This window comes from Corythoichthys intestinalis, chromosome 10, assembly GCF_030265065.1.
Source record: "Corythoichthys intestinalis isolate RoL2023-P3 chromosome 10, ASM3026506v1, whole genome shotgun sequence".
Classification (NCBI taxonomy): Eukaryota; Metazoa; Chordata; class Actinopteri; order Syngnathiformes; family Syngnathidae; genus Corythoichthys; species Corythoichthys intestinalis.
Window position 1 is genome coordinate 48,356,985 of NC_080404.1, and position 15,096 is coordinate 48,372,080.

Consider the following 15,096-nt stretch of genomic DNA (forward strand, 5'->3'; position numbering starts at 1 on the left):
GCGTTGACATTTCTCAAAACCGCGCCCCTGCAAACCTGAGCACCACACCCACTGAAACGTGATACAATGGCGCTATCTAGTGTTTGAAACATATATTGCATTGTCGGGCGCGGAAATGGATGATTTACGACTTTGAACCCTTTGACCCCGCCCCCCTTGACCGCAGGCCTTTGATTTAAGTTGGTATCATTATTTGATGTGGTTTTGATTGATGTAAAATGGGAGTTAATTATTGGGTTTGCGGTCATGGGTATGACTTAATGTCTTGTAATTAGAGGGTTATTGTGGTTTTGAATGATCTAATTGGGGGGTTAATTAAAGGGTTTTTGATGGGTCTAAATTGGGGAGTTAATTAAAGGGTTTCATGTGGTTTTGATTGATCTATTTTGGGATTGAGTTAATTAAAGGGTTTTTGTCCGGTTTGGATGGATCTAGTTTGGGGAGTTAATTCAAGTGTTTGTGATCATGGGTGTGTCTTAATTGGGTGAATGTCCATACATGTCCATGTCCGGATGTTGGGACATGTGCGGTCATGCCCCTCTAGAAAATGGAGGGGTGCGTGTTTAGCGAATGCGTGCTCCGGGGTTTTGGGACATGTACGGACATGTCCCCCTAGAAAATCGTAATGGGGGTGGGGGCGTGTTTAGCGCATGCGTTCTCACGGATGTTGGGACACGAACGTACATGTTCAATCGAAGAATCCTAAGTAGTAGAGCGTAGCTAGCGCGGAGGGTGTGGTCTGTGTGTAGGCTAGTTTTGTAGCAATGCTAAGTTAGTATTTTTCGAAAGCCTACCTTAACTTGCGGCGAATCTTTTACCTTCTGGATGAAGTCTCCTCCGTCAGGTTTGTGGTTCTATAACAAGTTTTAAAAAGTCTTGCTCGAGTTCATTTTCAAGCATTTGTGAAACTACAGTTTTTATGTCCAAGTAACTTCATTCCATTTACTCCAAAGTACAGCGTCTTTCAAGTATGAAGTTTGCTTGATCATTTCACCACAGATACTACAGGCAGCGCATCGACTTCAAACCCAGACAGCTTTTTGCTGCAACTATAGGTTGGTGATAATGTATGCATATATACACTTAGGCAAATAACTATGTATTTCAACCGGGTTTAATTCATTCTATTTCGCAAAGTTAGCATGCTCTCTATATCTTTAAAAGTAAACAAATAAGATTTGGTGACATACCAGTTTTGTTGCTGAAGAGTCCTTTCTCCCCAACTCCTTCCTTGCGATTCCGAGGGCCGACTCATTCGAAACATGTCTCAATACTCGACGCGAATCTCCGCCCCTCATCCATAGCATGGAAGCATAGTGTTCTGGTTATTGTGCAGTAGACCTAACATACAGTTTCAGAGATTTGCACTGGTGAATGGTCAGAACTTTACATTCGAGTGTTCTTAACAGACTGCAATATATTTGATCCAAATAAATACCAAATGCTCTAAAATACTGTATATAGTGTTCTTATTCTTCAATCAGTTAATATAAACATCTTTGATGTGAAAGATGTTATAGAATGTATAAGGTAATAACATGTAGAACATGAAAAGCACAACATAAAATGTTGAATAAGAACGAGTACTGCATCCGAAGTGTTATGTTGAGATTATGTTAATGTTCATACTTGTAATTCTTGGGGTTCGAGGATTTACCTCCCGACTACAAAACACATGGTCTCTAAACTCGGTATATTAACTTTTGTGTTTAGAATGACAACTGTCTTCTTACTATTAAAATGAGCAAACAGTAGGATGGTTTACATCTCAGTTTCATTACAAACGTATTAGTTTAAGAGTATTCCATTTAAAAGACCCCCTACCATAAGAAAAACAAATGGAAACTAATATTCACTTTTAAACTAAAATTACATGACATAAAATGTTGAATATAAAAGAATGCAGCATCTGAAGCGTTATATGAACGGACTCTGTTAATACTTGTAGTTCAGGGGGTTGGACTATTTAAACATTTATGTTAATGTAATTATTTCCTTGTGAGTATGTTTTTAAAGAGTTTCGTAAGCGAGATGAATACGTTTATACACACCATGAGTTGCTACCTCATATACTTTTTTTGGGCAGAAGTAATTTTTAACTGTAACTCATTACTTTTTCATGTAAGATGAACAACGGTGGTTACAAGTTAACTTTTGTGTTTAAGAACAACAACTGCCGTCTTACTATAACAATGAGCAAACAGTAGGACAGTGACCATCTCAGTTTCTTTACAAATGTATTAGTTCAAGTGTGTTCCATTTATAATAGACCCCCCCTACCATAACATAAAAAAATTGGAACTAATATTCCCAGAGACACTAAAATTACACAACATAAAATATTGAACATAAAGAATGCTACGTTTGAAGCGTTATATAAAGTGACATTGTTAATACTTGTAATTCAGGGTTTTCAGTACATATCTTGTAGAAAATAAGTGAAATGGTCTGCCATTCTTTCAAGGACATTTTACTCGGATTTCTTGGAATAAAAAAAAGTAGTTGGATATAAGCTTAAACTTATTTTGAATATTAATTGAGTACTTAAATATTTTTATAAAAATAAAAAATCTTATTTCAAAAATAGATACTGTTCAAAACTAGAGATGTCCTTATCGATCGGGTCCAAACACGCCATTTTCAAAGCATCGGAATCGGCAAAAAAATATCGGACGTGCCTTTTTTTTTTTTTTTAATATATACAGTACATATATATATATATTTTTTTTAAATTAAATCGTTTTCTGGTTGTATTTAACGTTACAGACAAAATGTCTTACACTCATCCAGAGTCTTTAGTTTTGGTTTAAAGATTGGTTCACAATAACAAACATCCTCCTTTATTTTATGCGGAGGGGGTTAAGTGTTAAGCGTGAGTTTTATTCATTTTTTTTCTTAATGCATTACCAAAACGTATATGATCGGGAAAAATTAGCGGGAATGATTGGAATTGAATCGGGAGCACAAAAAAAAAAAAAGCAATCGGATCGGGAAATATCGGGATCGGCAGATACTCAAACTAAAACGATCGGTTCGGGAGCAAAAAAAACATGATCGGAACAACCCTATTCAAAACATTATTTAAAAGCACATTTTGCTTGGTTGAGATGAAGACTTTGGGGTGTTAGGGGGTAGAGAGGAGCCACAGACATGATGACTTTCTGATGTTAGGGCTTAGATAGGGGGCACACACATCCCCCAGATCGTTTTCTTAAACAGCCCTGTTTCCAGTTGAAGGTAAGGGTACACATACCACGTACGTCAATATTGACAGGTGAACAACCACACGTCAACCTCCCCAAAAAATTAGGATGAGAAGCAGATCCAAAGAGCTTCATGTTTCTTAGTCATTGTAGTCAGTGTTAAAGTTACTTTTGTGTTTAAAAAGTAATAATTCAACAGTTTCATTACAAACGTATTAGTCCAAGAGTGTTCCATTTAAAAGACCCCTACCTTAACAAAAACAAATAGGAACTAATGTTCACAAAATTACACAACATAGAATATTGAACATAAAAGAATGCTACATCTAAAGAGTTACATGTCAGTATATTTTTAAAGAGTTTAGTAAGCCCAATGAATAAGGTTAAACAGTATCCAGACCAAATGGACAGCCATCTGAGTTCTACTAGCCATCTCCACCCCACCACTAGTGCCTGCAAACACCTACAGCGCGATAAAACATAGATCTGAAAGTTTCAATTTCAGCAAGGGGGCAAGGAGAGGTTAAAGGTAGGGGCAAAAAAGCAGGCTTCAAAGCCCAAGACAATTATGTATTTAAAAATATCTGCAATGATACTATTATCTTGTTATTTCAAAAGATTTCCTGGACATTACTTTAGTACATTACGCATTTGTTTTATGCATATATTCATTCATTTCACATCCTAAAGAAATGATTGAACAACTGATACAGTTGGTATACCTTCTCTTACAAAACAAAATCATCTTGTAATTTCATAATAAGTGCTCTTATGCAAACGTTTTCACTTGAAAAGTGCAACAAGCAACAAATACGGTACCTCGAAAAGCATACTGTACATATCTGAACAATGATGAGGGAAGGGAATATGTTGGACCATTTTTAACCTTTTTCCAAAAGCTACCACTACTTACATACACTTATCTCATACCTGAGTCAATCCAAGTTACCTAAAGAAATATTCAAAACAGTATATGTTGCTTTACCAAGTTCGATTTAAAAAAAAAAAAAAAAAAAAAAAAAATTCAAATAAGAGTTAGGTAGTTACATACCGGCTATGTCAATGACCATACGTGTGCGCAGTTTGAAGATGAGTCACGTTTCTCATTGGTTCTCTCATTGGTTATTCCAAATAATTCTAAAATACATCAGCCATAAAACTATTCATTTAACTTTCTGCTAATAATGCAATTCAGTGTAATTGAGGTGGCACTGTCATGACTGAATGTCTGACTGTCATGCCTCATTGTGTGAACTTTGCTCGTTCTTCCCCCTACCTGTGTGGGGTACTCAAGTTTCCTACCACATTCCAAAAACACGCATGTTAGGAGTATTTTAACGCATCAAATTGGCCACATAAGTTTTTGGGTTATCTGGAAATTAGTCTGGTAACCCTTCCATTTTGGAAGGATCTTGTGTTCGAGGCATGCTCGTAAGGTTTCCTATTTTTACCCATTACATACTTTCCTGAAGACTTAAAAGTTGGCATTATTTTTTTTTTCTTCCTCAAAACCCCTGTTTGTTTTTATTTTTTAATAAAAGCAACTCTATGTATCTTTAATACACCATAATAAAATATATACACACCATTTAGCAGTCTAAATTTGTCTTTTGAAAACTTCAGCTGTACACTCCCTGACGTCTGGCTCGTACAGAGTACTGTTTTCTTACAGCTAACACAATTTATAAACCTGAATTACTTTTTTGCATAAGGCAAGGCAAGGCAAGGGAAATTTATTTATATAGCACAATTCAACACAAGGCAATTCAAAGTGCTTTACATCACATGAAGACCATAAAAATCACATTTAAATCAACACAACGTAAAAACCAAGACAAAAGATCGCATTTAATCACAGAATAAAAATAAATAAATAAAAATAAAACAAAAATAAAAATAAAGCAAAAACTACTACTAATAATAATCATTGAACTCAGCAATGGAGATAAGCACAAGAGGAATAGAAGGCAGGTAGATTGAAATATATAGACAGTTATGGATATGCAGCATACTTACAAAATGACCTGAAGAACCTTCACCAACATGGATTTTCTTTAAAAACTCAGTAGCTAGGTTCCTGAAGGCAGAAAAGATTCTTTTCTCCTACAAAAGCGTTTAGTTTTTTTAAATTCATACATGAATACATGAAATACGACAATAAATACAACCAAGTCACTTTCGTGCTCTGTAAAAGAATTTCAGTTCCAGTATTTGTATTGACTTTTTTTTGTATGGTGTACATTTAAAGAGAATCACCTGAACATATGTATATTATACGGTAGCAGCTTTTCTGCGTTAATGTCATATCTGAAGTCAAATTATAGCCCAAATATTTCACGCCTGATATTTTATATTGTTTTTTTTGTTTGTTTTTTGTTTTTTAATTAATTATTGAACAAATTATTAAACAGGCTTTTTAATTTTACCTCTTTATTCTTAATAATAGATTTATTATTTCTAATTAGGGGGCTGAGTGATTAGCACGTCTGCTTCACAGTTCTGAGATCAAGGGTACAATCTCAGGGGCTCCGGCCATCCTGTGTGGAGTTTGCATGTCCCCCCACCACCCCCCACCCCCCACCACCCCGCCTACGTGGGTTTTCTCTGTGGACTCCGATTCCACCCCCACATTCCAAAAACATGCGTGGTAGGCTGATTGAACATTCTAAATTGTCCATAGGTATGACCTTAGAAGTGAATGGTTGTACGTCTCATTGTGGCTGTACCCCGCCTACTGCCCGTAGTAAGCTAGGATAGGCTCCAGTACATCCGCGACCCTAGTGAGGATAAGCGGCATTGAAAAGGAATGAATGCATTTTTAATCATTTAAATGATTAATTATTTGATGAACTTATTTTAAATCATTCATTTTTATTCCAAAAAAATTTAATAATTATCTTAATATTTTAAAAGATCAATTAATTTTATTTCTAATTATTTTAGATGATTATTTTAATTATTGATATTTTATTTATATTATTTTAGACGTGCTAATCACTCAGCCCCCTAATTAGAAATAATAAATCTATTATTAAGAATAAAGAGGTAAAATTAAAAAGCCTGTTTAATAATTTGTTCAATAATTAATTAAAAAACAAAAAACAAACAAAAAAAACAATATAAAATATCAGGCGTGAAATATTTGGGCTATAATTTGACTTCAGATATGACATTAACGCAGAAAAGCTGCTACCGTATAATATACATATGTTCAGGTGATTCTCTTTAAATGTACACCATACAAAAAAAAGTCAATACAAATACTGGAACTGAAATTCTTTTACAGAGCACGAAAGTGACTTGGTTGTATTTATTGTCGTATTTCATGTATTCATGTATGAATTTAAAAAAACTAAACGCTTTTGTAGGAGAAAAGAATCTTTTCTGCCTTCAGGAACCTAGCTACTGAGTTTTTAAAGAAAATCCATGTTGGTGAAGGTTCTTCAGGTCATTTTGTAAGTATGCTGCATATCCATAACTGTCTATATATTTCAATCTACCTGCCTTCTATTCCTCTTGTGCTTATCTCCATTGCTGAGTTCAATGATTATTATTAGTAGTAGTTTTTGCTTTATTTTTATTTTTGTTTTATTTTTATTTATTTATTTTTATTCTGTGATTAAATGCGATCTTTTGTCTTGGTTTTTACGTTGTGTTGATTTAAATGTGATTTTTATGGTCTTCATGTGATGTAAAGCACTTTGAATTGCCTTGTGTTGAATTGTGCTATATAAATAAATTTCCCTTGCCTTGCCTTGCCTTATGCAAAAAAGTAATTCAGGTTTATAAATTGTGTTAGCTGTAAGAAAACAGTACTCTGTACGAGCCAGACGTCAGGGAGTGTACAGCTGAAGTTTTCAAAAGACAAATTTAGACTGCTAAATGGTGTGTATATATTTTATTATGGTGTATTAAAGATACATAGAGTTGCTTTTATTAAAAAATAAAAACAAACAGGGGTTTTGAGGAAGAAAAAAAAAATAATGCCAACTTTTAAGTCTTCAGGAAAGTATGTAATGGGTAAAAATAGGAAACCTTACGAGCATGCCTCGAACACAAGATCCTTCCAAAATGGAAGGGTTACCAGACTAATTTCCAGATAACCCAAAAACTTATGTGGCCAATTTGATGCGTTAAAATACTCCTAACATGCGTGTTTTTGGAATGTGGTAGGAAACTTGAGTACCCCACACAGGTAGGGGGAAGAACGAGCAAAGTTCACACAATGAGGCATGACAGTCAGACATTCAGTCATGACAGTGCCACCTCAATTACACTGAATTGCATTATTAGCAGAAAGTTAAATGAATAGTTTTATGGCTGATGTATTTTAGAATTATTTGGAATAACCAATGAGAGAACCAATGAGAAACGTGACTCATCTTCAAACTGCGCACACGTATGGTCATTGACATAGCCGGTATGTAACTACCTAACTCTTATTTGAATTTTTTTTTTTTTTTTTTTTTTTTTTTTTAAATCGAACTTGGTAAAGCAACATATACTGTTTTGAATATTTCTTTAGGTAACTTGGATTGACTCAGGTATGAGATAAGTGTATGTAAGTAGTGGTAGCTTTTGGAAAAAGGTTAAAAATGGTCCAACATATTCCCTTCCCTCATCATTGTTCAGATATGTACAGTATGCTTTTCGAGGTACCGTATTTGTTGCTTGTTGCACTTTTCAAGTGAAAACGTTTGCATAAGAGCACTTATTATGAAATTACAAGATGATTTTGTTTTGTAAGAGAAGGTATACCAACTGTATCAGTTGTTCAATCATTTCTTTAGGATGTGAAATGAATGAATATATGCATAAAACAAATGCGTAATGTACTAAAGTAATGTCCAGGAAATCTTTTGAAATAACAAGATAATAGTATCATTGCAGATATTTTTAAATACATAATTGTCTTGGGCTTTGAAGCCTGCTTTTTTGCCCCTACCTTTAACCTCTCCTTGCCCCCTTGCTGAAATTGAAACTTTCAGATCTATGTTTTATCGCGCTGTAGGTGTTTGCAGGCACTAGTGGTGGGGTGGAGATGGCTAGTAGAACTCAGATGGCTGTCCATTTGGTCTGGATACTGTTTAACCTTATTCATTGGGCTTACTAAACTCTTTAAAAATATACTGACATGTAACTCTTTAGATGTAGCATTCTTTTATGTTCAATATTCTATGTTGTGTAATTTTGTGAACATTAGTTCCTATTTGTTTTTGTTAAGGTAGGGGTCTTTTAAATGGAACACTCTTGGACTAATACGTTTGTAATGAAACTGTTGAATTATTACTTTTTAAACACAAAAGTAACTTTAACACTGACTACAATGACTAAGAAACATGAAGCTCTTTGGATCTGCTTCTCATCCTAATTTTTTGGGGAGGTTGACGTGTGGTTGTTCACCTGTCAATATTGACGTACGTGGTATGTGTACCCTTACCTTCAACTGGAAACAGGGCTGTTTAAGAAAACGATCTGGGGGATGTGTGTGCCCCCTATCTAAGCCCTAACATCAGAAAGTCATCATGTCTGTGGCTCCTCTCTACCCCCTAACACCCCAAAGTCTTCATCTCAACCAAGCAAAATGTGCTTTTAAATAATGTTTTGAATAGGGTTGTTCCGATCATGTTTTTTTTGCTCCCGAACCGATCGTTTTAGTTTGAGTATCTGCCGATCCCGATATTTCCCGATCCGATTGCTTTTTTTTTTTTTGTGCTCCCGATTCAATTCCAATCATTCCCGCTAATTTTTCCCGATCATATACGTTTTGGTAATGCATTAAGAAAAAATATGAATAAAACTCACGCTTAACACTTAACCCCCTCCGCATAAAATAAAGGAGGATGTTTGTTATTGTGAACCAATCTTTAAACCAAAACTAAAGACTCTGGATGAGTGTAAGACATTTTGTCTGTAACGTTAAATACAACCAGAAAACGATTTAATTTAAAAAAAATATATATATATATGTACTGTATATATTAAAAAAAAAAAAAAGGCACGTCCGATATTTTTTTGCCGATTCTGATGCTTTGAAAATGGCGTGTTTGGACCCGATCGATAAGGACATCTCTAGTTTTGAACAGTATCTATTTTTGAAATAAGATTTTTTATTTTTATAATAATATTTAAGTACTCAATTAATATTCAAAATAAGTTTAAGCTTATATCCAACTACTTTTTTTTATTCCAAGAAATCCGAGTAAAATGTCCTTGAAAGAATGGCAGACCATTTCACTTATTTTCTACAAGATATGTACTGAAAACCCTGAATTACAAGTATTAACAATGTCACTTTATATAACGCTTCAAACGTAGCATTCTTTATGTTCAATATTTTATGTTGTGTAATTTTAGTGTCTCTGGGAATATTAGTTCCAATTTTTTTATGTTATGGTAGGGGGGGGGTCTATTATAAATGGAACACACTTGAACTAATACATTTGTAAAGAAACTGAGATGGTCACTGTCCTACTGTTTGCTCATTGTTATAGTAAGACGGCAGTTGTTGTTCTTAAACACAAAAGTTAACTTGTAACCACCGTTGTTCATCTTACATGAAAAAGTAATGAGTTACAGTTAAAAATTACTTCTGCCCAAAAAAAGTATATGAGGTAGCAACTCATGGTGTGTATAAACGTATTCATCTCGCTTACGAAATAAGCTAGTCACAAAATGACTTGCATTGCTTCAAAACTAACCTCTTCGCGACACACCCACAATGACCATGGGTTCCGGTTGGGAAACTGCCCAGACATGTCTTGAAAACCCGTCCTACTCACCCCTGACCTAACCCACCCTAACCTTTCTTCTCCAAAACTTCAAAGCTACATTTTCACTTCAAACACTTCCAAACATTCCTAACATTCCGGATACCCCACCCGTAACCCCACCACACTTCCTCCGGAACTGCCCTAGGCTGCAAACACCCCCCAAACACCATAACAATACTAACCATTGTCTTCTTACGAAACTTCAAAGGAATATTTTCACTTCAAACACTTCCAAACATTCCACACATTCCGGATACCCCACCCGTAACCCCACCACACTTCCTCCGGAACTGCCCTAGGCTGCAAACACCCCCCAAACACCATAACAATACTAACCATTGTCTTCTTACGAAACTTCAAAGGAATATTTTCACTTCAAACACTTCCAAACATTCCACACATTCCGTAACACTTCCTCCGGAACTAACCTCGGGGCTAAATACCTCCATAACAATAACAGGGGCGGGGCTTAAAGATCATTATCCTTTGACAGGTGCATAAAGGGGCGGGGCTTAAGGGCAATAAATCATTCAAAGGGGGCGGGGCTTAGGGTCATAAATCTTATTTTGACATTTGCTGAATTCTATCTCTCTCTAATAAAATTTGTAAAATTTTCAATCAAAAAATAAACTAGTAGCCCGCCATTGTTGATGTCAATAATTACTTACACAATGCTCATGGGTGCTGAAGCCTATAAAATCAGTCACACCCAAGCGCCAGCAGAGGGCGGCAAAACTCCATAAAACACAATTAACAAGTGGGCATGTCATTGTACTGTCATTTAAATCTGTCTGAGCAGGGCATGTGCGTTAATTGCGTCAAATATTTTAACGTGATTCATTAAAAAAATTAATTACCGCCCGTTAACGCGTTAATTTTGACAGCCCTAAAATAAATGAATAAATAAGACCTTTTCTGCAACATCAAATATTAACAAAATGAGTGCTTACAGATAAAACAAACATAGCAACATAACAATATGAAAAATAAAGAATACGTATTGCACATTGTAACAAGTTCTAATGATACTATTATCCATTTTCCATTTCCACTTTAAAAACGCCACGTAATTGAATATATTCATTCTAATGTTCACTCGCTGAACGACATGGCAATCCTACCTTCCAGCTCTGCACCTGTGGTGTGTTCATTATGGCTAATGCTTGCTGCTACATATCCCTTGTGAGGTGCTACAAGAAGCCAAAGTTTCCACAATTACATATTGTCGTATCACACGGTGCAACTTGCACCGTGCAAGTTGCATTTTATTCGCCATCCGGCCTTACCACTTTCGTTGTAATCCTCTGTAGTTTGAGGCCGCAAGGTCGTTGCATGAAAAAAATTAGCTATTTTCGCGCATTTTGCCGATTCTTTCACGAGTGCTTTTCTCTTTTTAATTCTTAATTTTCAGCGCCACCCTTGCTCTTTTTATCCATCCGAGCACCGAGATAGCAGCTAATTTGGCTCAATACAGACTACAATTAGGGGGCGGAGCTGCATGCTGTATTTTTCGTCTGCACACGTGAGGATGAGTCTGGAAAAAAAATACTGTTTTTTTTTTTTTTTTTTTAAGACGGCCCACAGGGACAGCGGTAACAGAATGTAAGTTATACTCAGTGACACTGTCACAAATAAATAGCAAACAAAAAATGATAACAGTGTAATTTTTTTTTTTTTTTTTAAATAAAACCCGGACCGGCCCATCTGGCCGGCCGGCCCTTCTGGAATCGTCCAGAAGCTCCCGATTAGTCACTCCGGGCCTGCTTGTAGTTCTTAAGAAACAAACATTAGTATTCGTTAAAGACACATTTTTATACAATGTGTAAAATTAGTTTAACTAGTAGGTCGCCATTGTTGTTGACGTCACAGGGCGGTGATGTCACTGGGCTACGCTGAAGGGCTTCAAGAGTATGACTCTAGCAACATAAACATGTCATCTGTTCAACCCTTTCAATTTGAACCCGAGAGCAAAATTAATGAGCATGACAGCACTATCAATATTTGACAAAACAAACAGCAAAAGCAAAATGAACAGGAAAGACGGGATGAGACAATACAAAAGTAGGACAAAACCGGTGTTCTGCCAAAATGTGCAACACCGGCGAAACATTCTACAAGAGGCAAATTTGACACCGAAAGTACTACCGTGCGCTTTCAGCTTGTTTTGCTTTGATGCATACAGGCAGAATGTACTAAAGATGCCTTAAGAAAATATTTAAACATAGCAATATCAAATAAGGGTTGTTTAAATACACTAATGTGGTCAAGAGATCAGCAATCTGCTTTAAAGCTACAACAAGAAAACACAATGCTTAAAAGTATGAGAGGGAAACGCATGCAAAAGGTATTAGAAGACTCAATAAAAACACAAATAGTAAGTACTCACCGCTTTTAACCGATGTGCGCATGTGTTGGACGTCTTGCCACGCAGAAAGGAATTTCAGAACACCGGTAGTGTTTGTTGAGCAACAATGAGAGCTGCGGAGTTCGCACTATATCCGGAAGCGTTCAAGAGCATACTGTTTAGTAACAATAACACCACAAGAACCATATATATATTTTAATACATCGATAGTATGTGCTTTGTTTATCGATCTATTCGCTGCAATTAGTAACTCAAGTCCTCAGATGAAAACCCCAAAATTTGTTACGGTCCGCAAATGCAGAACCAACGTAGGACCCCAAATAGCAGACAACAATAACAGAAGGATTGCGTACAAGGGGTTTATTTTATGTGTTTCTAATAACATATTTTAGTAAAAGAGAACAATTGTGGCTTATTAGGGCCTACAAGTCTTTAAATCCGAGGTACCCTTTAAGAAAAATTGGTCTGTCAAGTCATACAGAACCAGAATATGATATGATGTCGATCTATTTCAATTAAAAAAAAAAAAATCCATATTTGCCACTGGCATGTCAAAACATATTACAACTGGAATTTTTACAATGATATTTTGACAAATCATGTCTATCAATTTGTCACTGAAGCTGCCTACAAACTGATGATCGTTAACCAATACATTTGGGGATATCTTAAAAGTTATTGTCCAAGAGCAGAAAAAAATGTTACTTGCATGTTTATTTATGCTACCTATTAAGTAGGATTGCCCTCTTCTGCCTATACGCATGCTGGGGCAGGGGCAATGCATGAGTAGTGTTACTGCAGTAACTAAAGAGACTCCCAAAGCCATGCTACTGTCACTTTTGTGTATGCTCCTAAAAACGTTTCCTGTAAAAGGCAGCCAAAAATTGCTTTGTGTATGTGGCTGAAAATGAGGCTGCCTGAGGCCTTCGGATACTTACGCAAGGACATTAAAAGCCATTAGTTTGGATGATCAACAAAGTGAGATAATATATCACCTCACTTTCAATCATGTGAATCTGCTCCAGGATAAACTTGAAAGTTGGATCAATATGAGGGAAAAGCAATATGACGCACAGGCTTGACGTCAAGCCTCTTTTAAGCACACATGAATGCAGTGATAATGCGGTCTGCCAGCAAAGGGTAGAAAGTACAGTGGATAATACACTGCTTAACGTCATCACAAACGACTAGTCACATCATCTACTTAAACTCTTTCCCAAAGGTTTTGCAGCCATGACTGATACAGTAAATTAAAGGATGAATTGACAAAGCAGTTTAATGGGTGTAAATGTATCTGCATGCATTTGCATTTGTGACTGACTAGTTACTTTTGCACTGAACTGCTCTAGCAATTTATCTGTAACAAAAAAGACCTACTCAAATACACAGTGGTATGAAAAAGTATCTGAACCTTTTGGAATTTCTCACATTTCTGCATAAAATCACCATCAAATGTGATCTGATCTTTGTCAAAATCACACAGATGAAAAAAAAACAGTGTTTGCTTTAACTAAAACCACCCAAACATTTATGTTTGCATATTTTAATGTGGATAGTATGCAAACAATGACAGAAGAGGGAAAATAAGTACATGAACCATCTAACTTAATATTTTGTGGCCCCCCTTTGGCAGCAATAACTTCAACCAGACGGTTCCTGTGGCTGCAGATCAGTCTAGCACATTGATCAGGACGAATCTTGGCCCATTCTTCTCTACAAAACTGCTGTAGTTCAGTCAGATTCCTGGGATGTCTGATATGAATTGCTGTCTTTAGGTCACGGCACATCCTCTCAATGGGGTTCAAGTCTGGACTTTGACTTGGCCACTCCAGAACGTGTATGGTTTCAGAAGAACAAAATTCTGAAGTTGATTTAAGTCTGTGTTTTGGATCATTGTCTTGTTGCAGCACCCATCCTCTTTTTAGCTTCAACTGTCTGACGGACGGACTCGGGTTTTCCTGCAAAATATCCTGAAAACCTTTTGAATTTATTCTTCCATTAATGATTGCATGTTATCCAGGCCCTGAGGCAGCAAAACAGCCCCAAATCATGATGCTCCTTCCACCATGCTTCACAGCGGGGATGAGGTGTTGATGTTGGTGAGCTGTTCCATCTTTCCTTCACTCATGACGTTGTGTGTTACTCCTAAACAATTTAACTTTGGTTTCATCAGTCCACAAAATATTTTGCCAAAACGTATGTGGAGTGTCCAAGTGCCTTTTCACGAATATTAAACGAGTAACAATGTTTTTTAGACAGCAGTGGCTTTCTCCGTGGAGTCATCCCATGAACAGTATTTTTGGCCATAGTTTTATATATAGTTGATGTGTGCAGATAGACATTGGACTGTGCCAGTGATTTCGGTAAGTCTTTAGCAGACACCATAGGGTTCTTTTTTACCTCTTTGAGTATTCTGCGCTGAACTCTTGGCGTCATATTTGGTGGGTGGCCACTCCTTGGGAGAGAAGCAACAGTGCCAAACTCTTTCCATTTGGAGACAACTTCTCTGACTGTCGATTGATTAACATCCAGACTTTTAGAGATGGTTTTGTATCCTTTCCCAGCTTTATACAAATCAACAATCCTTGATCGCAGGTCTTCAGACAGCTCTTTTGACCGAGCCACGATGCACATCAGACAATGCTTCTCATCAAGACAATTCTGACCAAGTGTGTGTTTTATAGTGGGCTTTAAACCACTCATCAGTGATTGGGCAGTGGGACACACCTGACTTAAATTGTTTGGTAAAAATTGG